The sequence below is a fragment of the Castor canadensis genome, chromosome 12, assembly GCF_047511655.1.
Source record: "Castor canadensis chromosome 12, mCasCan1.hap1v2, whole genome shotgun sequence".
In the NCBI taxonomy this organism is placed as follows: domain Eukaryota; kingdom Metazoa; phylum Chordata; class Mammalia; order Rodentia; family Castoridae; genus Castor; species Castor canadensis.
The window spans coordinates 17,707,637-17,730,185 of NC_133397.1; the positions used below are offsets into that span (position 1 = coordinate 17,707,637).

At 35.5% G+C, this 22,549-nt stretch overlaps 1 protein-coding gene across 4 annotated transcripts in view; it reads left to right on the top strand.

The window, feature by feature from the left end:
- The window catches only part of Tdrd15 (tudor domain containing 15), a 102,281-nt gene that overhangs the window by 12,317 nt on the left and 67,415 nt on the right, over positions 1 to 22,549 (top strand). Inside the window, exon 2 of one of the 4 annotated variants that reach the window (XR_012439622.1) lies at positions 1,712 to 2,062. The exons of 2 other annotated variants lie outside the window; for them this stretch is intronic. The gene's annotated coding sequence lies outside the window, so the exon portion shown is untranslated. Of the gene's footprint in view, positions 1 to 1,711; positions 2,063 to 19,261; positions 19,388 to 22,549 lie in introns of those variants that run through there. One more of the 4 variants, XM_074049257.1, reaches the window with a different exon arrangement.

Sequence of the window (22,549 nt, forward strand, 5' to 3'; positions counted from 1 at the left end):
TTACTAGGATATAAAAAAAAAAAACACGCTCATTTGTTAAATTCAAAAGTTTATTTTGGTAGTTTGTTTCTTCATTGTAATGAGGACCAGTAGTTTCAAGAGTCCTAGAAAGTTAGAACTGAAAGGAACTTTTAGCATTTACAGATATACAATTGAGGCACAGAAAGTTGAGCTCTCCAAGACCACACAGCTACCTAGTGGTAGATTCAAAACTAAAAATGACTCTAGACTGTTCTTCACTGTACCATGCTCATGTGATAGCATTTGCAGTGGCCACACCACGGACTCACTTATCACTACAAGACAATCTCAAGCTAGTCAATTAATTAATTATTAATTATTCATTCACACACTTGGCACTAATTTAAGCTATATTTAGAAAGCATGGAAGAGTAAACCAATCTTTCTTATTAAAGGCCTTCAATTGCAATTGGAAAACAGACGTGCACAGATTAACATCATACAATAATATAATCATTTATATAGTGAAAAGACTATCGAATTAGGCGTAATATACATATATCTATGTATACATATTATTATATAGGTATATATGTGTATTACATATATGTATGTATATATCAGAACACAGAAAAAAAGAGTTTATGATAAGGTTAATAACTTTATGAATGACTAAAATGAATGAAGTAAAGCAAAGAAACAGATGCAGGGTTCATTTTGGAGATTCAAAGAAGTAAAAAATTACATATTGGTATAAGGATCACAAAGTGTTCATGAGGTAAGTGGTATCAGATATGAGCATTGAACCATGAATAAGCAGCAGAATTAGAATGCAACCCTTTCCTCTCTTCTCCATGAAGAATTACCTTGTAAATATAAATATATGTGTAATACAAATACCCATAAAAAATAAAACAGTTCTACATAAATTTTCTGTAGGATGTAGAGGCAAAGTTGAGTAAAAAAGTAAGTGAATCCAAAAGACAAGCACTTTAGGCAGTTCCAGCCTAATTCTGCACAAGGCAATTGAAGAGTAAGAGGACTTGTTTCAGGAGCTATCTTGACATGCAGTCTCCTAGTTCATCTTTGGGATACAGGAGAAAATGGATCCTGACAAGGAAAAATGGTAATTATTTGATTTGGGGAGAGAAGTTTAGAGATTTGATGTCTCCTGCCACCATGCCTTGTATATCAGAGGAGGTCCTGAGCGCCTCTTGGGATCACACTGTAGGAGGGTAGTCAGATGCCATTGTAGTCGGCCAAGTAGATAAAGAAGTGGGAGCAGAAATGAAGAGAGGAGGTTGGTTCTATAATTGTCAGACTGTTATAGTATTTTACATTCCCACCAGCAGTCTTTTTGATTAGAGCTATTCTAGTCTCATCTGGAATATATAATTCTGGATACAAGTGTTTTACTGTACATATAATTTGCAAATATTTCCTCTCACTCTTCAGTTTGCCTTTTTGTTTTCTTGATGTATCCTTTGAAACATGAATGTTTTTAAATTTTTTAATGAAATCTAATTTATTTTTCTTTTCTTATTTTTTTTTGTCATTTCTAAGAAACCAAGGTCACAAGGAGTTACTCTATGTTGCTCTTTTTTTCTTTTTTTGTATTACAACGTGGATAGAGAATAAGGGGACCTAAGGCCATTTTCTCTTTGTGAAACACTGTAAAATATGTACATGAGTGCAACCTACTATAGGCAAAGATTCTAAAACCCATCTTTCTTGGCTTAATGTCATTGAGTATCCATATGGGGTGAAGACACAACACCAAGCCGCACCAACAGGGATGTGTGTCGTTGCATTGCCATCGAGCTGCCGCAGGGCTGCTGCTGAGGTGGACCTTCAACTGACAGCATAAGCCACGCCCTAGGCCAACCTGAAGGGATCTGCCTGGCTGTCTCCTCAATTGTAGCTCCAAACTCACCTCAGGGTGCAGAGTCAAAAATGCTGCTGAAAAGAACTGTTCTATGGGGCCACTCCAGCCAAGGTTTGCCTAATGGGGAGGGTGCAAGGGCAGCCCCAGGGACACTACCTAACCTCTGCTGCCAGCCGTGCCCAGGGTGGTGCAGCTCCTCTGCTCCCACTGCTCATCTCTACAGTAATGACTTCCAGAATTATCCATCCTCTCTGCTGACCAGCTTTCAGAACGGGATGAGTTCTGGCTGTGAGACTTGGGTGACTTCTGGGTGGGGTACTGGTGTCAGTCCTTGGAGTTCGGAAAGTCCTTACCTCAGAGCCTTTGTAGGGATTGCAGCAGTGCGCGTGCCTTGACGGAGAGTCACCACCGTTCCAAGAACGGCTCTGTGACTTGGGCACACGAGATGTGGAGCCACTGTTGCTTTTTCGATGAGCCCCAGGCACACGCTCCTCTTAGGAGAATCAGATTGTGACCTGGACCTGAGTAACTCTGCTCCAGGCTCCTGCCATGGCCCCTTTGGCAAGCCGTTCACAGGACCGTCAGGCTTAGCTTTCTTTGTGCCCTCCACTTTCCTCTTGGCATTCTTCACAGAGTGGGGAAGGTTTGCTTCTTTTACATTCTTTGGGGGATTCTACCAGGTTGGGGACAGGGGAGAGCACTGAAGAGCTGTCCAGCACTGGAACATGTTGTTTTTCTAAGAGCTTTACACTCTGAGCTTTTATATGTCAGTCTATGATTCATTTCTTAGCCAATTTTTTGTGTGATATAAAAAGGGGTCCAAATTTGATTTTTAAACTTTACTTTTTAGAATAGTTTTAGATTTACAGAAAAATTGGGAAGATAGCACAAGGAATCCTATGTACCCCAACACCTAGTTTCTCCCATTACTATGACATGTTTGCTGTAATTAATGGACCAACACCAATATGATTTTGTTAATGTCCATAATTTATTCAGATAGTCTTAAATATTATATATCATCATGTTTCTGTTCTAGGATCCCATGGAGTATACCATATTACATTTGGTCTTCATGACTCCTCAGACATCCCCTGGCTGTGATAGTATCTCAGATTTTTCTTGCTTTTGGTGATCTTGACAGTTTTGAGGAATACTGGTTAGGTGTATTGTAAATTTAATTGTAATGTTTCTCCCTATTGGGATTTAACTGATATTTTCCTCATGATTAGGCTAGAAATATGTGTCTTCAGACTGGAATTGTGAGTGTTTTTAAGGAAGACTGTGAAAAGTGGCAGTTTCATTACATCTTACTAGGAGTATACACAGTATCAATCTGATTTATTCCTTTTGATGTTGACCTTGATTATCTGGCTGAGATAATATTTTTTGGGTTTCTCCATTGTAAAGTTATTCTTTATTTTTCCCCTGTTCCATGTTGTACTCTTTAGAAGGAAGTCTCAGTGTGTCCCCAGCACTTGAGGAATGGAGAGCTGTGGTACATCTCCTTGAGGATGGAACATCTGCATAAATATTTGGAAATTTCTGCCTGAAGATTTGTACCTTCTCCCTTATTAATTTATTTACTTATTTAATTGATCACTTATTTCCATCAGTACCTATTCATGGATATATGTCTTATACTTTGTATTATAATCCAATACTACTTTTGTGGCTTAATTTATTCCAGCTTTAGCCATTGGGAATTTTTTTTCCAGCTCTATCCAGTGTGCCTTTGACATCCACTCACCATGTGTGTGTGTGTGTGTGTGTGTGTGTGTGTGTGTGTGTTAGGGGGTGAAGGGTAGGTGTGCAGATATGTTTACTTCCTGCCCCACTCCTAGAATCAGCCATTTCCCCAAGGAACCTCGGGTTTCTGTTGTTGAGAATGATATTAGAAACCAAGATATGGGCATAAGGCATACTCCTTGCTACTCGTGGATCATTGCTTCTAGGCTTTCTTACCTGATAGAGCAAGGAAATGTATGTGTATATGAGCCCATGTATATACACATATCTATAAACACTTCTATATGTAACACCGTCACGCGAGTTGTAGTATGTCCTCAACCCTAATCCACAACACGTATATCATTCAATTGTCTTCCCCATGTTTATTTGCAGAGGGAGGTTCCTCTCTGGAAGGATGAAAAACTGGGGTCCTTCCATTATTTAATTGTTCAATTCTGGTATATAACAATATCTGAATTGCTAGCTTGTACTCCTACTGGAAAAGCTTTGTCAACCAGAGGATAGTGTTTATAGTAGTTTCTTTAGTTTTTAATTTTACATATTCCACTCATTTCCAAAGTTACTTATTTCAGTACCTCCCCACTTCCTTCAGTGAGGTTGTTTCATACTTTTTAAATAGTCACATTGATTTGTAATATTATTTATTCCATCCTGGGATTTCTTGACCTCCTAAGTGAGTTTTTAATATTTGCATGCATGCATGAAGATTTACTCTTTGTGATATAAAGTTTAATAGGTTTTGACATATACACGATTATAATATTGTACAGAATAGTTTGTACTTACTGTATTTACTCAAATCTTTCTCTTCTCTTCAAAGGCAGCCATTGATCATTTAACTGTTTCTATACTGTGCCTTTTTCACAATGTCATACAATTAAAATCATATAATTCACATACATGGCACATTTTCAGATTCACTTCTTTTATTTTATAATATGCATTTAAGATCCATCTAGGCCTTTTTGTGGCTTGAGAGCTCATACTTTTCCATCACTAAGATTCCATTGTGTAGATATAGCACAGCTTCTTATGAATTCATCTATTGTCAGATATCTTAGTTACTTTTACTTATTGGCAATTATGAATGTATCCGCTTGAAATATTTGTAAGCAGGCTTTTGTGTTGGACATAAATTTTCAAAACAACTGATTAGATACCAGGAGTGCAATTCCTAGATTGTATGTTTAGCTTTGTATGTCTTCCAAAATAGCTGTATTATTTTGCATTCCTACTAGCAATGAATGAGAATTTTTGTTGCTTTGCATTCTCACTAGTAATTGGTATTATCAGTGTTTTGGAGATTCTAATAGGTGCGGTAGTACATTAATGTCATTTGAATTTGCAGTTCTTTAATTATGTATGATGCTGAGCACCTTTAATATGCTAATTTGCCATATGTATGAGTACTTTGGTGCAGTGTTTGTGGAGATCTTTTGCCCATTTTTTAATTGGGTTGTTTGCTTATTTTTGGAGTTTAAGAATTTTTTGTACATTTTGGATACATGCCTTTTATGTATCCATAAAAGATATATGTTTTGTAAATATTTTCTCCCATTCTGTTGTTGTCTTTACATTATCTTACCTGTCTTTTGCAGAGAAGAAAAATTTAACTTTAATGAATCCTAAAGTATTGTTTTCTCCTGTTTTTCCTTCCATCCTTCCTTCCATCCTTCTTTCCTTCCTTCCTTCCTTTCTTGCTTCCTTCCATCCTTCCTTCCATCCTTCCATCCTTCCCCCTTCTTCCCTCCTCCCTCCCTCTCTCCTTCTCTTTTTCTCTCCTCTCTTTCTTTCTTTTTGGTGGTACTGGAGTTTGAACTCAGGGCCTTGTGTTTGCTAGGCAACTGTTCTACCATTTGAGCCATTATCAGATCTTTTTTCTTTATTCATTTTTATAATGTGTTTTGTGCTTTTTCCCAGGTGTGCCTCAAACCATGATCCTTTCATCTCCACATCCCAAGTAGCTGGGATTACAGATGTGATCTGCCAGACTTGTCTCCTGTGTTTTCTTCTGGAAGTTTTATAATTTTGTATTTTAATTTTATGCTTACGATTCATTTTGAGTTGTTTTAAATCTTTAAGGTCTCTGTTCAATTTTAATTTTTAAATATGGTGTTCCAGTTGTCCCAGCACCATTTGTTGAAATAACAATCCTTTTTTCTATTGAATTGTCTTTGTTCCTATGTCAAAGATCAGTTGACTATTTATATAGGCTTATTTTTGGTCTCTCTCTCTCTCTCTCTCTCTCTCTCTCTCTCTGTCTCTGCCATCCTAATGACCTGAATTCCATTTTTCTCCAATACCATGCTGTCTTAACTCTTGTAATGCCATAATAAGTCTTGAAGTTGAGTAATTTTGATCCTCTGACTTTATTTTTCTTCAGTATCATGTTGAGTATTCTAGGCCTTTTGTCTTTCCATATAGACTTTAGAATTTGTTGATATCTCATAAAATAGTTTGCTGTGATTTTGATTGGAATTAGGTTGAATCTATTGATCAAATTGAGAAGATTTGATTTCTTACTAATATTGATCATGGATTATTGTTCATTTATACTGTTAATTTTTTTATCAGAATTGTGTAGCATTCTGCATATAGATATTTTGTTAGATGTATACTACTTTGGGTGTTATTATAAATAGCCTTTATGGTAGCTTTCTGGTCTCTGTGATAAAATATCTGACAAAGCAATCTAAAAGAGGAAGGATTTATCTTATTTTGGTTCATTATTTCAGAGCTTTCAGTCCATCATGGTGAGTAAGACATGGTGGAATAGAGTAGAGTAGTCCACATCATGGTGTCTAGGAAGCAGAGAAAGAGTAAGCAAGAAGAGGGCCTGGGAAAAGATACAGCCAAGGACCCAATCCTAGTGACCTACTTCCTCCAACTAGACCCTACCTCCTAAAGTTTCTAGAATTTCCCCAAACTGTGTCACCAGCTGACCAAGCTTTCAACACATGAAGTTGTGGAGGGGTATTTCATATTCAAAGTATAGCAATTTCAAATTGAAACATTCATTGTGGGTATATAGGAAAGAAATCAACTTTCATATGTTGCTATAATCATTTATTAGCAGCAGGAGGTGTTTTGTTATTAATTATTTGGGATCTTTTACATAGACAGTCATGTCACCTGTGCATGAAGATAGTTTTGTTTTTCCTTCCAAATCAGTACATTTTTTTTCTTTTATTATTCATATGTGCATACAAGGCTTGGGTCATTTCACCCCCCTGCCCCCACCCCCTCCCTTACCACCCACTCCGCCCCCTCCCTCTCCCCTCCACCCCCTCAATACCCAGCAGAAACTATTTTGCCCTTATCTCTAATTTTGTTGTAGAGAGAGTATAAGCAATAATAGGAAGGAACAAGGGTTTTTGCTGGTTGAGATAAGGATAGCTATACAGGGCATTAACTCACATTGATTTCCTGTGCATGGGTGTACCTTCTAGGTTAATTCTTTTTGATCTAACCTTTTCTCTAGTTCCTGGTCCCCTTCTCCTATTGGCCTCAGTTGCTTTTAAGGTATCTGCTTTAGTTTCTCTGCATTAAGGGCAATAAATGCTAGCTAGTTTTTTAGGGTGACACTTTTTTTAAGATCAAGGATCTTAATATCAGACCACAAACTCTACAGTTGATACAGGAAAGAGTAGGAAATACTCTGGAGTTAGTAGGTATAGGTAAGAACTTTCTTAAGGAAACCCCAGCAGCACAGCAACTAAGAGATAGCATAGATAAATGGGACCTCATAAAGCTAAAAAGCTTCTGTTCATCAAAAGAAATGGACTCTAAACTGAAGAGAACACCCACAGAGTGGGAGAAAATATTTGCCAACTATACATCAGACAAAGGACTGATGACCAGGATATATAGGGAACTTAAAAAACTAAATTCTCCCAAAACTAATGAACCAATAAAGAAATGGGCAAGTGAACTAAACAGAACTTTTTCAAAAGAAGAAATTCAAATGGCCAGTTGCTTTTAAGGTATCTGCTTTGGTTTCTCTGCGTTAAGGGCAACAAATGCTAGCTAATTTTTTAGGTGTCTTACCTATCCTCACCCCTCCCTTGTGTGCTCTCGCTTTTATCATGTGCTCATAGTCCAATCCCATTGTTGTGTTTGCCCTTGATCTAATGACCACATATGAGGGAGAACATACGATTTTTGGTCTTTTGGGCCAGGCTAACCTCACTCAGAATGATGTTCTCCAATTCCATCCATTTACCAGCGAATGATAACATTTCGTTCTTCTTCATGGCTGCATAAAATTCCATTGTGTATAGATACCACATTTTCTTAATCCATTCGCCTCTTCAACAAAAACTGCTGGGAAAACTGGTTAGCCAAAAAACACATGAAAAAATGCTCACCATCTCTAGCAATAAAGGAAATGCAAATTAAAACCACGCTAAGATTCCACCTCACCCCTGTTAGAATAGCCATCATTAGCAACACCACCAACAACAGGTGTTGGCGAGGATGCAGGGAAAAAGGAACCCTCTTACACTGTTGGTGGGGATGTAAACTAGCACAGCCACTCTGGAAAAAAATTTGGAGGCTACTTAAAAAGCTAGACGTCGATCTACCATTTGATCCAGCAATACCACTCTTGGGGATATACCCAAAAGACTGTGACACAGGTTACTCCAGAGGCACCTGCACACCCATGTTTATTGCAGCACTATTCACATTAGCCAAGTTATGGAAACAGCCAAGATGCCCCACCAAATCAGTACATTTTAAATTTTCTTTTCTTGCACTGGCTAAGACTTCAAGTATAATACTGAATGGGTCTGGCAACAGAGGGTTACCTTTGCTATGTTCATAATTTATAGGGCAAGCATCCAGTTCTTTAGGATGATGCTAGCTGACTGTAGGAATTTTTTTCTGTAAATGTTCTTTATCAAGTTGAAATTCTTCTCTATTAGTTTGTTGAGAGCTTTGTCCAGAATTAGTGTAGGATTTTTGTAAAATGCTTTTTCTGCACTGACATCCTCTTCTTCCTCTTCTTCCTCTCCTTCTTCTTCCCCCTCCTCCTCCTCCTCCCCCATTTTTTAAAATTGATGGTACTGGAGTTGGAACTTAGGGCATTGTGCTTGCCAGGCAGGTGCTTTATCAATTAAGCCATGCCCCTAGCATGATTTTTCTTCTTTATCTAGTTGATGCGGTGGGTTACATTAATGGTTGTGGTGGGTTATATTGATTTGAATGTTAAATTATGCTTGCATATCTGAAATAATTCCAAACTGGTTATGTTTGGATTTTATTTGCTAATATTTAAAAAGAATTTTTGCATTTACATTCATGAGAGATAGTCTGTTATCTGCTTCCTAAATACCTTTATATTAGAGTCTTATTGGTGTGGTGGTAAAAGTATTGAGAAGGAAACACATTCTCTAATTGTATGGTTAAATTTCAGTGTTTTAGTGTGCCTGGGTTCCTTGGATTTGATTTGCAAAAGTGTTTCTAAGCTCCATCCTCCAACTGCCCCCACCTGAGGTAAGATTGGTAGGGCAGAAGGGACTAGAGGCAGGACCTTGTCCTTCTCCTTGATTAAAGCCTTTATCCTGAAAAGAAGGTCTTGGTTATAAAGCATGCATGCTCAATACTTATTTCAAAATGAAAGCTTTTCCCTACCACCTGTAGTCATAATATTTTTCTTGACTCTTCACTATGAAACTGTGGTAATGTTCCTAGAGGTAAAGGGCTCCCCTATGTGACTCCCAATCTCACTCTCATTCTAGACCACAAACAGACTCTAGCATTTTGCCAAAATAACTATTTAAATGTTTCTATTAATTTATAGCTCTGGTGATTTCTGTTCCACATAAGCAGATCTCAGTGACTGTCTGGATTCAACTATTTATCTATATTTTGGTTTGGCTGTCTATCCTAAAACTTTAGCTCCTCGCAAGGTCCATGAAAAGTCACTGATTTTTAGTTTGTTCATGTTTTTTCCCCTGTCATTATAAGATTGGGAGTGATGACAGCTTTTTACATGTGGGGCTGAAATCCAATGTTGCAATTTCATTCTTTGCTTTTGGATATGCAATTGTGTGAATTCCACTTGCTGAAGGACTATTCTTTATCTATTGAATCTTTGGGCACTATTGTAAAAAAAATGGACCATTAATGCAAGGATTATTTCTGGACTTGAAATGCTATTCCATCGATCCATATTTCTAATCTTATACCACTACTACACTGTCTTGATTACAGAGGAATTATATTAAATCTTGAAAAAAACGTAAGCCTTCCATTGTTTTCTCAAGGTTGGGTGTTCTGATTCTCTTGAATTTCTGTATGAATTTTAAGGTACCTTGTCAGATTATTACAGATGAATTTAGGGATTCTAGCTACTGTAGCAATATAAGTCTCTGGACTACTCTCATTTATTTAGGCCATCCGTAAGTTTCTTTCAATGACGTTTTTAGATTTCAATAAACAAATATTATACTTCCTTTATTAAATTTATTCCTAAATATTTTATTCTTCTAAGCTTATATAAATTATATTTCTTCTTAGTTTCGTTTTTGGATTATTATTTACTAGTTCACAGGAATAAAATTGATGTTTATATATTGATCTTATATCCTGAAATGTAGCAGGACTCATTTATTTATTTGGAGTATTAGAGATTGAACCCAGGGCCTTGTACTTGCTAGGCAAGTGCTCTACTACTTGAGCTATGCCCCTAGCCCTGGAAAAACTTTTTTTATTCTTTCTATTTATTTATCTTTTAAAAATACTTCTTATAATTTTGGGTGCTTCTTTTAGGATAATTAAAGTTTCTCTGATCCAGGGAAATTAAAAATGTCTAAAGTATTTAGCAATTACTTCTATTATTATACTAGGAAGTGCACTTTTCAAGTAGTGATGATAAGATAAACAGTATCTAGAGCTAGTTGTGTGGTGGAGAGGAGATATTTTTGTTATGGGCCGGATGTGAGGGTATTAATGCATGAAGGAAAGGAACCAATGCAATGTAAGAGTTTGATCTTAGAGAAAAGAAGGAGATGGCTGACGAAGAAAGTGTCAAAGGAGTCAGAAGGAAATGGGGTATGTATAATCATTGATTTTGAGATGCCTTAAGGTTTTCTTTAGCTTGAATTTTGGGAAAGGAGCCAAATGTACAGATATGAATGTGCACAATGTGCACAAGGTTTAGAACACACATTAACAATGTTGGCAGCCAGCCAGCAGCTAATGGGGGAGTATCCTTGATTTCAACTCTCCATGACATAGGCCCACAAATCATCTTTTGAGGGGAGAGGTTTTGAGGAGAGTGGTCAAGTTTAGAATAATTATTTGGAAAATAATTTGGAATTGAGGGTTAAAGTAAGTCTTTTAAATAGAAACTCTTTTGAAAAACAGTTCTCCAAAGTCTTTTTTTGTACACACCATTCTATTTAAAAAGAATAGAAAATTCTCTGAAATCTTTTTATAGAAAATTTCCATTATTAGTGAAGCAACTGAAATCAGACCAGAATGAATGCAGATGTATAAAAGATCCCTGGTGTGTTTCCACCTTCTGGAGAGCTTGCCAAGAATGCCTAAGAAAAGTTTTAATTAAGCATTACGTGAAATGTTCTGTGTCCAGGTCCACTTGACTTTGAGCCCCATCAGCCCCCCACTCCCTTCCTCTTCTGAATAGATCAGCAAAAAAAAAGGTTTCTTTCCAAATCTCTGATGGGGATAGTAAACCTGCCCTGTGCTTGATAGTATAATCCTGTTCCTGCATCAGGGCTTCAAAGAAACCCTGGAATATATTCTCTGACCTAAATATGAAATCTCAATTTACACATAAAATCCTGGACTAGATTCCTTAACATCTATTCCAACAGAAACTAAGGTCTGGGCAGGTATTCTTCTGTTTTCCAGAATTGTACTTTTGCACATAGAGGGGATAAGGATTGAATGTTTATCTGCCCCTTCCAAGTTTGTATGTTGAAGCTGTAGCCCCAAATATGATAGAGTTTAGAGATAGGACCTTTGGGAGGTAATTAAAGTTAGATTAAGAAGGGATATCAGAGAGCTTGGTCTCTCTCTCTTCCCCTGCACAGGTGCACAGAAAGTAGTCATGTGAGCACATGGTAAGATGGCAGTTATCTACAAGCTAAGAGAAGAGGGCTGAGAATGAAACCTACCTGGCTGGTAACTTGATCTTAGACTTCTAGTCTCCATAACTGTGAGAAATAAGCTTCTGCTTTTTAAGCCATTCAATCTATGGTATTTTGTTATTGCACCCTAACCTATGACAGAAGATATTATTTGCTAAGTACTAATTATTTGTTAGACACTGTTCTTCATTTAGTCATTAAAATAAGACAAGTAGGTAAATATTAGCTATTTAAAATTTGCCAGTGAGGAAAATAAAGCTTAGCATCACACAGATAGTAACTTTTGGCAGATATTCTATTTCAGAACCAACTCATATGCACCGTGAAGAATATTTAGGTCCTATGAAACCCACTGCTATTAAAACAACATCAACAAAAATAATAATTTTAAAGACACTTCAGTAAATAGCCAGTATACTTATTTTTGTGGCCATATATAAGTCAATTGGTAGGGTATATTCCCAGGAGAACTAATGGTTTAGAAGCTGTATCAATTTTATAACTTCCTTATACTGTCTTCTCTAATAAAAATTATTTCATGTTTTCTTCTAGTGCATCTATTATTTGTTTTTTACATTTATCTTGTAACATATCAGTCTAGAGTTTGTTTTGGCATAAAAAGCAGGGATTTTCTACATAAAATCCTCATATATATTGATCTCCCTATGCACTATTAATTGTATTTCATTGTTCCATTTGTATGTTTACACATGAATCTCAAGCTGTTTAATATCTTCATAGGGAGTGCTAAAATGGAAAGACCCTGGAATCCGAGTGCCTTGAAGTCAAATACTGACTCTACCGTTTACTAAGTGCTTGACTTTGATTCAGCCACTAAAACCTCTTTGTTCTTCAGCTTCTTCATCTCTAAAAAACTAAGTTGTCAAACTAATATTGACTATTGGCTTTCTTCCCTAAATCCAAACCTTGAAAGAACAGAGAAAGGAGTTGAAGGTTCTTAGAACCATACTTTAAGAGTAATAAAAAGACCCCATGAAGACTCTTGTGCAAACAGAAAAGTTCTGAGTACTAGTACAGATAAGTAATGGTGACTTGGAAAAGGAAGTCATCATGGGCTACATTTAGGATAGAAGTTGAGGTCGGGGAGAAATTCTAGTTTTACTGCCCATGTTGTTCTAGGGAGCCTGAACTCAGAGGTATGATTGGGCAGGAGAGGTTGGAACAGTGTGATGTGTCTCTAACACATTGTAAACTTTGGTTGAAATTTTTCTTCTGGGTGAGGAACAAAATAAGGTCTCAAAACATAAAATAAAAATATAACAAAAGGAATATACACTAATGATGAAGCCAGACTTCCCAGGATGCCTTTCCCCTTTTCTCTCCTAAAAGGAAGATAATGGCATCATCTTGAGGCAACTGAAGAGCATCATGACGCTGAAGGTGGTCGCACATGGGTGACCTCCTTTCAGACAGGTAAGATATCAAGGTTGCACAGCTGGCAAGTGACTGAATCAGTGTTTGAACATGGTCTTTGATTACAAAAGCTGTGTTCTTGCTACATAACTTTTCTTCATTAGGGAGAATTGTGCAATATTAACACGGACAAATTTCCTCTTACCACTCAATAAGGACCCTAAAGAAGTTTTGTTGAGTAATAATTCATGAAATAGTAATTACAATAAAAATCTATATATGGGAGGTCTAGAATGCTGAGAGGGAGATGTTTAGTTGCTTGACATTTTCATTATTCTGGATAAATATATTCTGCTGACAAGTGAATTAAAAGTTTTAAATCTACTTAGAGACTTTCTGGGGTGGAGATGAGAGAGTGGTAAACAACATTTCTCTGATGGAAAATATCCCTGAAACAGTCAGAGAAAATTTCTATTGCCTAGTCAAAATCATTTTGTTTGAAAGCATAAGAACTATAGTCAGGTCAGTTTAATTAAAAGAGAATTTTCTGTAAAAATATAGGTCATTTTATGAATTCCAGTGAAAATTTAAATAACTATCTTTAAAATGTTTGAAACCTCAACAGTAAGAATTCAGACTTTCTGTTCAGATTTCTACCACTAATATGAGTCTGCTGCAAATTCCCAATTTATTCTCAAATTTGAGAGAGAATAAGATTAAATTAACTGGGTCAGGCCTCCATAGCTGAACTCTGTGGATGGGAAGAAGCAGATAGTCTGCAATCAAATCTGTCATTGACCGCTTTTTTTGTTTGTTTGTTTTTTGTTTTTTAATATGCTCACTGTGTCATGAATGCCAGGGCTCTTGGAGGTGATATAGTTCAACTCTCATTTTTTCAGATTACGAAACTTGAAGGAAATTAGGCAACATGACCAGTAGCAGAGATAATAGTATATATTGTCAATAAGGGGGCCCCAACCCATATTCCCACTTCTGTCCCTTTCCCTCTATTTCCTTTGATGTCACCTTTATCTTGCTTCAGATATAACACTAACAAGAGATTTCTAACTGGCCTCAAGGATCCCCTCAGCCTAAGATCCTACACTCAGCATAAGAGAGCCTCCCAAAATAAGTATGATTATGCTATTCTTTTAATTTAATTCAAAATCTCCAATGTTTAACAACTATCTATAGGAAAGATTTCTCACTATTAATATTAATTTGTGCTCATCATCTGGGAAGAATTCATAAGCAATTGGAAATTCTTGGGAGTCTCTCTTCTCTTAGTATAAAATTTAGTTTTTTGGTGTTCAATTAAGAATACCATATAATCTCTGGGGTTCCATCTATGCTAAACTTTTCAAGGTCTTATACTATTTGACTTTAAATTATCTGCTAAGCCTCTTCTTTTCTAGCTCCTTGATATAAGCCTATCTTTATTTTTTTATATGTTCATGAATTTTTGCATTAGAAATACATATTCATATCAGTTCAGAAAGTATAAGGTTTAATATTTAAGAGTTCAGGAGCAATGAAACCTTTTTACACCCCCCCACACCATTTTACTTATCAGTTCAGCTCTTCATGTTCCATAAATTGTCACTGATTTGTTAATTTGATGAAAACATTTATACACATATATTACACTAAAATATAAAACCTACAGACACTGAGGAGTTTATTCAGCTGTAGATATAATCTTAGAATAAAACATTCTGAATATGCACAAATGAATAAGAAATAAGAATATAATAGAAAAGCATTTAGACTGGAGTGAGATTGTACATACCCCTAGAGATAAAGTTTCATAAGGATTACTTTCTTTCCATTCTGTTTTATTTTAAAGACCTTTCATATAGTGCATTGCTTTGATATTGGGAGTTTATCACTAAACTTAATTCTTTTATAATCTTAGTCATTGTACTATTTCTTTTAAAAAAACACTAGACTACAACCAACCATTATAAAACTTTACAAAATTTTAAACTCCCCTACACTCTTATCTATCCTAGGTAGCTACTTTCTGTATAACTATTCTTTTTAAAAATCAGTGCTTTCACAAGGGAGGGATGAGGATAGGTAAGACACCTAAAAAACTAGCTAGCATTTGTTGCCCTTAACGCAGAGAAACTAAAGCAGATACCTTAAAGCAACTGAGGCCAATAGGAAAAGGGGAACAGGTACTAGAGAAAAGGTTAGATCAAAAAGAATTAACCTAGAAGGTAACACCCACACACAGGAAATCAATGTGAGTCAATGCCCTGTATAGCTATCCTTATCTCAACCAGCAAAAACCCTTGTTCCTTCCTATTATTGCTTATACTCTCTCTACAACAAAATTAGAAATAAGGGCAAAATAGTTTCTGCTGGGTATTGGGGGGGGGGGAGAGAGAGGGGGCGGAGTGGGTGGTAAGGGAGGGGGTGGGGGCAGGGGGGAGAAATGAACCAAGCCTTGTATGCACATATGAATAATAAAAGAAAAATGAAAAAAAAATCAGTGCTTTTATTCACTTTGTCATTCCAAAGTGAATTTCTTTAATGAGGACATCATCATCAGAGGTTCATGAACATACAGTTTTCTTTATGATTTAAGATCATCACTAGCCTTTTGCCTTTTATAATCATTTATAGAGTAGACACTGAATAGTTGATTATAGGGACTCTGTATGGGACAGGAGTGGTGTCATTTTCATTCTTTTAAAATTATTTGTACACCCCTGTTTTGGTGTTCCCTTTAACCAATGAATTATTCAGAGGTAACTTTCAAAATCTGAATTCCTGGATTCAATTTTTAAAATTTTATATATTGTCTGTATATATGTATATGTGTGTATATTTATATATATTTCTGTAAATTCCCTTTTGGCCATCTATGGGACCAATATTTTGCTAATGTTATCTGAGTAAATGAACAAATTTTGTATTCTTTGTTGAGTATATGTTTTATATATAACTATTAGCATAAGCTTATTAACTATATTATTTAATATATCCTAGCAGGAGAATTTAACAGACCATTACGTTGTGAATTTGCTAATTTTCCTTTGTGATTTTACCAATTTTTTCAAGTATTTCAAAATTAAGTTGGGGCATTTAAATTCACAATCATAATATCTTTCTGATGGATTATTTAACAATATGAAACATCCTTTTGGATTCTTTTAATGTTTCTGACTTTCAATTCTATTTTGTCTGATATTAGTGGTGATGTAACTTTTGTTAGTAAATGCTAGATGTAGGTTTTTAAACTTCCAGTCATCACAGTTTTAGGGGCTTTTCAGCAAGTGCTGAGAGTATCAAGAATTCTTTCATGAAACAAATGTACCTAATTCATACTTATTGTTACTTATAAAATACCTTTAGACCTCCTACTGACATCTTATCTTTTCTTTCATGCTCTTTTGTTTCTACTTCCTAGGCTTTTCATGGGTTAATGGAATGTTCTTTGTATTTCTTTTCATTTGCTGACTTGAAAACCATATACTCTATTTTTCTAGTAGTTGAATTAAATCTTTCTCTTAGAGGTTCTATTTACACTTTTTCTAACAATATCTGAGGCTGATCACTATGCTGTTTCCTTCCAATTAACCTTACGGAATGTTTATTTTAGTAAATCCTTCATTAGCATCCCCACCCACATCTTATACATCCCATACTGACATAATATGTAACTCTGGCATCAGAGTGTTTTTAAAAATAACATTAAAACGTATTTCATAGAAAACATTGCTTTATGATTTTCTTTGCTAACCACTTGTTATAGTTTAAATACATTCCCCCAAAGTTGATGTGTTGGAAACTCAATTACCCAATGTATATGTTAATGATATTTCGAGGTGGAGTCTTTGGCATCTAGTTAGGATTAAATGAAGTCATGAGGGTGGCGACCCCAGGATGGCATTACTGGCTTTATAAGAAGAGGAAGCAAAGTGATGCCCTCTACCATGTTAGGATGCTGTGAGGAGGACATGCCAGATGCCAGTACCATGCTCTTGGACTTCCAAAGCCTCCAGAACAAAACAATAAAAAAATCTCTATTCCTTATAAATTATTTACACTGTAGTATTCAGTTATAGCAACAGAAAATAGACACCATTGCAGTTCATTATTAATTCTTGGATTCATTTTCTTTGTAAATCCTCTGGCAGTTCTTTCAGTTTTCAGAGAAACTCTGTTGGTTCTAAAATTTACAAATCCCTGTATTTTTGGATAAAGATCTTATTTCATTCTCACATTTCAATGAGATATTGGCTGAATATAGAAATTTAGATTTAAATGTCTTTCCCTTCAGCAAACTGGAGATATTGCTCCAATACCTTTTTTTTTTTAAATCCAGTAGTGTTGATGAAACATTTAATACCAAATCTGGTTAGAATTACTCTGAATAGTCTTTTTCTTGCTCTCTCTGGAAACTATAGCTCTTTCTTTTTATATTCGTACTTTAAGCCTGTTGACTATGTTTTTTATATTCTGAGCTTTCATTGAGTTTGTACAGGTATGGGGGCTTTTGTTTTGCTTGTTTATTTATTTAAACCTTGTTCTTATAGTTTTTAGATCTTTCAATCTGCAAACTTTTATCCTCCTTTAACTATAAGAAATTCCATCTTATTATCATCATACGATATACCTTTCCATCCTCATTATTCTCTATTACATAGATATTATTATTATCATTAACTTATTTGCTTGTGATTTTTGAGACAGGGTCTTCCTATGTAGCTCAGGCTGACTTCAAATTCACAATCCTCCTGCCTCAGTCTCCGGAGTCCTGGGATTCCAGGCATGCACCTCCCCACTCAGCTTATTACATAATTTTATGACTTACAGAACTCTCTTCCATGTCTTTTAAGTTTTCGCCTTTTTATCATACTAGGTGACATTGTTTGGCTGTCTTCCAGGTATCAAATTTCCTTTGCAAGCTGGGTGTAAGTTGCTCACTTCTGCAATCCTAGCTACTCATGAGGCAGAGATCAGTAGGATCATGGTTTGAAGCCAGTCTGGGCAAATAGTTTATGAGACCCTATCTCGAAAAAAAACCATCACAAAAAAGGGCTGGTGGAGTGGCTTAAGGTATAGTCTCTGAGTTCAAGCCTCAGTACTGAAAAAAGAATTCTTTTCAGCTGTGCCCATTTTCCTGTTTGTATCTACTGAATTTTTTATTTTAATAAAACCAAGGTTTGTCTTTGGCTTGTTTCATAACAGACAGTTCTGACTCATTGTTATAATTTCATACTTTATCTGAAGTTACTAATTAAACTTAATAAAAGTCCTTTTCTTATTATCTATGAACTTTTTCATAGTTATAATTCTGTTGGTTTGCCACGTTTTTCACTGTGGTTGAATGTCATCTGTTGATTCTTGACTGTGGGCTCAGCTTTGTGGCTTGAATTCTCTACTAGACCCTTTATGCTTCTATTCCACAGCCAGCCTGAAGAGTTGTATACAAATAGGTGTTATCTGAAAACAGTGATCCACTGTTTCCACAGAGAGTGAGCATAAGGTGGGATGTCTGCTGTTATCTTAGAGGCCATTTCAAGTTTATTCATTCTATCTGGGCATAGCTAGACCTTGCCTGTATTTCTCAAGCACGGTTCCAGCCAGACAGACCTGAGTGGTGTACCAGGAGCATGAGTGTACATTGTACGAACAGAGTGGGCATTACTTCCCTGTCATTTCATTGGCTTTTACCTCCTCTCTACCTTTGGCTTCTACTACCTCTAGGCCTGGGGGGCCCTTGGTGGTGGTAGTATGTTCCATCAAATTTTCCAGGCTGAAATTATCTTCTTTAAACTTATCCTGTTAAAATTTAGACACTCAAGAATTTCTCATTATTTTCTATTAGCCAAAAATCTCCCAAAATTTGGACAGTCAGTTATGCATTTGCATACTTAAAAGAAAAAGAAAAGTCTAAGGCTTAAAGTAGAAGGAAAGAGCAGACGGAGAAGGAAGGTAACATGTTATTTGTAGTTAGTTTCCTATCTTAAAAATGAAAGACTCCACTTTTCTTATTGATATCTGGGATGTTAACTGCTATCTATGTTGTAAAAGTTTATTATATATGCCTTTTAATTTTGTTTCAGGTATCTTCAGAGATACAGAATTTTACATTTTTATGAGGCTAAATCTGTGTGTTTTTTTTCTCTTCTATTTCTGGATGCTGTGGCATGCTCAGAAGACCTTCCTACTCCACAATGAAAAATGGCTTCCTGGTTTGCCTTCTAACACTTTATGGTTCAGTCTTCTGAGTGTAGATTCTTCATGTTTGAAAGCAAATCCATCAGGAGCTTAATTTTTTGATGTGAGTGTTGGTGTGTTTTCCATCCTTCTTTTTCCAAAAGCTTTTTTTTTTTTTAAAAATTATAGTTCTTCCTTGTTCTACTTATATTATTTTGGGTGGAAGCAGAGGGGAGGAGCAGTTAACACTTTTCATTCAGAGATCATAAAAAACACCATAAAAAACCACATCCATATTTGATGATTGGACTGTGTAGCACTCAGAACTTTTAGACTTGAGGCAAAAGTAGAAGCTCAAGGGATTTTGGGTCACCTCTCTTGAGGAGGGCAGCAGTATGTAGAAGGCTATTTGTCTATACATGTAACCAGGGAAGCTGACAGGGGCACAGAGCCAGAATGAATTTCCATTCTCCCCTTTGCACACACAGTCAGACAAACTCCTGCTTCCCTAAGGAAGGTACAGCCATGTGACCAGGTTCTTTCTAGTACATCACAGCATGAACAGACATTTGTGGGAGGCAAAATACAAAGCTGTCAGTTGCACCCCTCCATCTTTTTTGAGGACTTAACATAGCTGATGAAGTTCCAGGGCATGGGCCATGAAATTTAAGCATTCTAGGGATGCCAGGCACTTGAAAGCCTACACGGAGGAGAGCTGCCTGCTGACCAAAACAATACTTGGGGCTGACACTTAAGTAAGAAATAAGCTTCTTTGATGTTTGTACAAAGTGAGACAGGAGCAAAGTGTAAGTTTGCTGTGGGTTTCTGGTAGATATGCAAGATTGAGTTAAGGAGGTTTACTTCCCATTCCTAACTTATTACGAATCTTTTTTTTTGTCAATTGTTTAATAAGGAATGGTGTTAAATTTTATTAAAAAATTTGACACCTGTCAAGTACATCATGTTTATCTTTCCCTTAAATTACTCAATGTTATAAGTTATAATTATCATAGTAACCAAATCCTTAGAATATAAGAAGCATATATAAATAAGACCATGATATAGTATTTCTTAATGCAATGTTGAACTTGATTTTGCTTATAATTTTTATAAATATATTCAAATATTTTATTGGTTTTACTTTTTTTTGTCCTATCTTTGTTCAGTTTTAGCATTGATCTTATGCTAGGTACAAAGAGAAGTGTCTCAGCTTTTCTTTTTCTTTAATAATTTCTATATCATGAGTTATTGGGACCTAGTGCTTCTTGGGGATATTATTTTTATTGTGATACTAATTTCATCTAATGTTATTGATATAGTCATGTTTTCCACATCTTGGTAGTTTTTATTTTGCTTATAAATTCATTCTTTTTATGCAGATTTTAATGTTTGTACTATGTCCCCTCCTTTAATTAAAACAACTTTCGTATCAATAATTCTATCATGTTTAAAAATTCCTGCTCTGTACTATTCTTTTTGCTTGCAGTTTCTAAGGGTTTATGCATTGTCAAAGAATGGGCTTTTTGATTTTACAATATTAGTATTTCACAATTTTAAAAATTTTTATTAATTATTTTCTTCTAATTTCCTTGATTTTATTATTTTTTCTAATATCCTGAGTGGTATTCATTTACTTCCTTTTTAAAAAATTGTTTGATCAGAAGACATTGGGGGTTATGAAATTTCCCATATTCTACAAGTATCGAATCACATTTTGTTCTAATATTTTAAAATCACCTGATAATTCATAAATTTTTTCATGAAATTCTTCTTCAATAAAAATTGACATTATGTGTCTTATGCTAGTTACATCAAAGCAAAGTATGGATTTGGGAGGTGTGTAAGGCATACTTTACTTTTCATAACTCATACCAGGTGAATGAGTAAAAGAACCAAGACAACACTCTGTTTCTCTATCATATGCTTAGTGGTCTTGAGGTACCATTTCAATCATGCAAGTCTTTTTTAGAGTTATAGTATTACTGCAAATAAAAAGAAGTCTGATTTTTATAGGTAATCTATTTCTTTCTTATTATTAATTGGGAATATGCCCATATTGAACTATATCTATAGTCAAACGTTCAAATTCTAAAACTACCAAAAATATGAGAGGTAAAGATAATAAAAATTGTTGTGTTTCATTTTTAAATATTTTAATGTCTATTTAAATAAAATGAGGCATCTTATTTAATTTCATATGGCACTTTATATTTCATTTCTTTATCTATGGAGTTAATGCTAGATAGAAACTTAGTGTGACCATTAAAAACATTTGTATGATTTATTTGGTTCCAGGGATTGAATTTTGAGCCTTGTTTATGGCAAACCCACACTCTACTGCTAAGCTTCACCCACATTCCTACTATATGGTTTAAAAGTTTATTTTGCCTTCTCTAGTCATTTAACTTATTAAAACTGAAGTTACATGCTTTGATATATAGTGAATTCATTCCTTAGGAGCCCATTAAATTTCATCTCTGCTCTACATATCACAGTTAAGAATATGGACTTCAGCAACATTAATTATTATCTTTGTGATACTTGGAGGTGCCTTCATCTCTCTGTGCCTCAGTTTCTTCAGTGTAAAGTGGAAATAATCACCAAGCCCATCTCACAGAATTTTTATGAGTTAAGAGTTCATGATGTAAAATACTTGGAATAGTTCTGGAGATAATGTTAGTGTGGCATTAGCTAGTGATTTTTTAATGTCAGCAGTCATAGCTATGAGCTTCCCTCTTAGAAATGCTTCTTCTGGGAAGTGGTGCTTTAATTTTCATCTTATTCTAGGACTTTAAAATTTTCTCCCCTGATCCCTTCAGTGGTCCATCGATCACTCAAAAGTGCACTGCTTAATCTCCAAGTGTCTGAATGCTTTCTTTAATTTCTCATGTTATTCATTTCTACTTTATTCTGTTGTCACGTAAGAGGATACAAGGAATTCTTTTTTTTTTGGTATTTGGTAGGACTTGCTTTGTGGCCAGACTTCTTCATACACCCCCTTCTCTCACTTCTACTTACAGCAGCCTTGAATCACAAAGTAATTGCTTATTATCCTAGATTGTTTTAAGTATTTGTCCAGTTTTTCCAACAAAATGCAACTTCTGTAATTTTTTTTCACCTATATCCTCCATGTCATTTGATGAGTAGGGAATATATAGTGGCCATTATGTTGTTTTAATTGAAATAAAATATACATGATGTAAAATTTACCATTTTAACTAGTTTAAGTGTAGATTTCAAGTGCATTGTGGCATTTTCATTGTTGTGTAACCATTACCCCCATCTT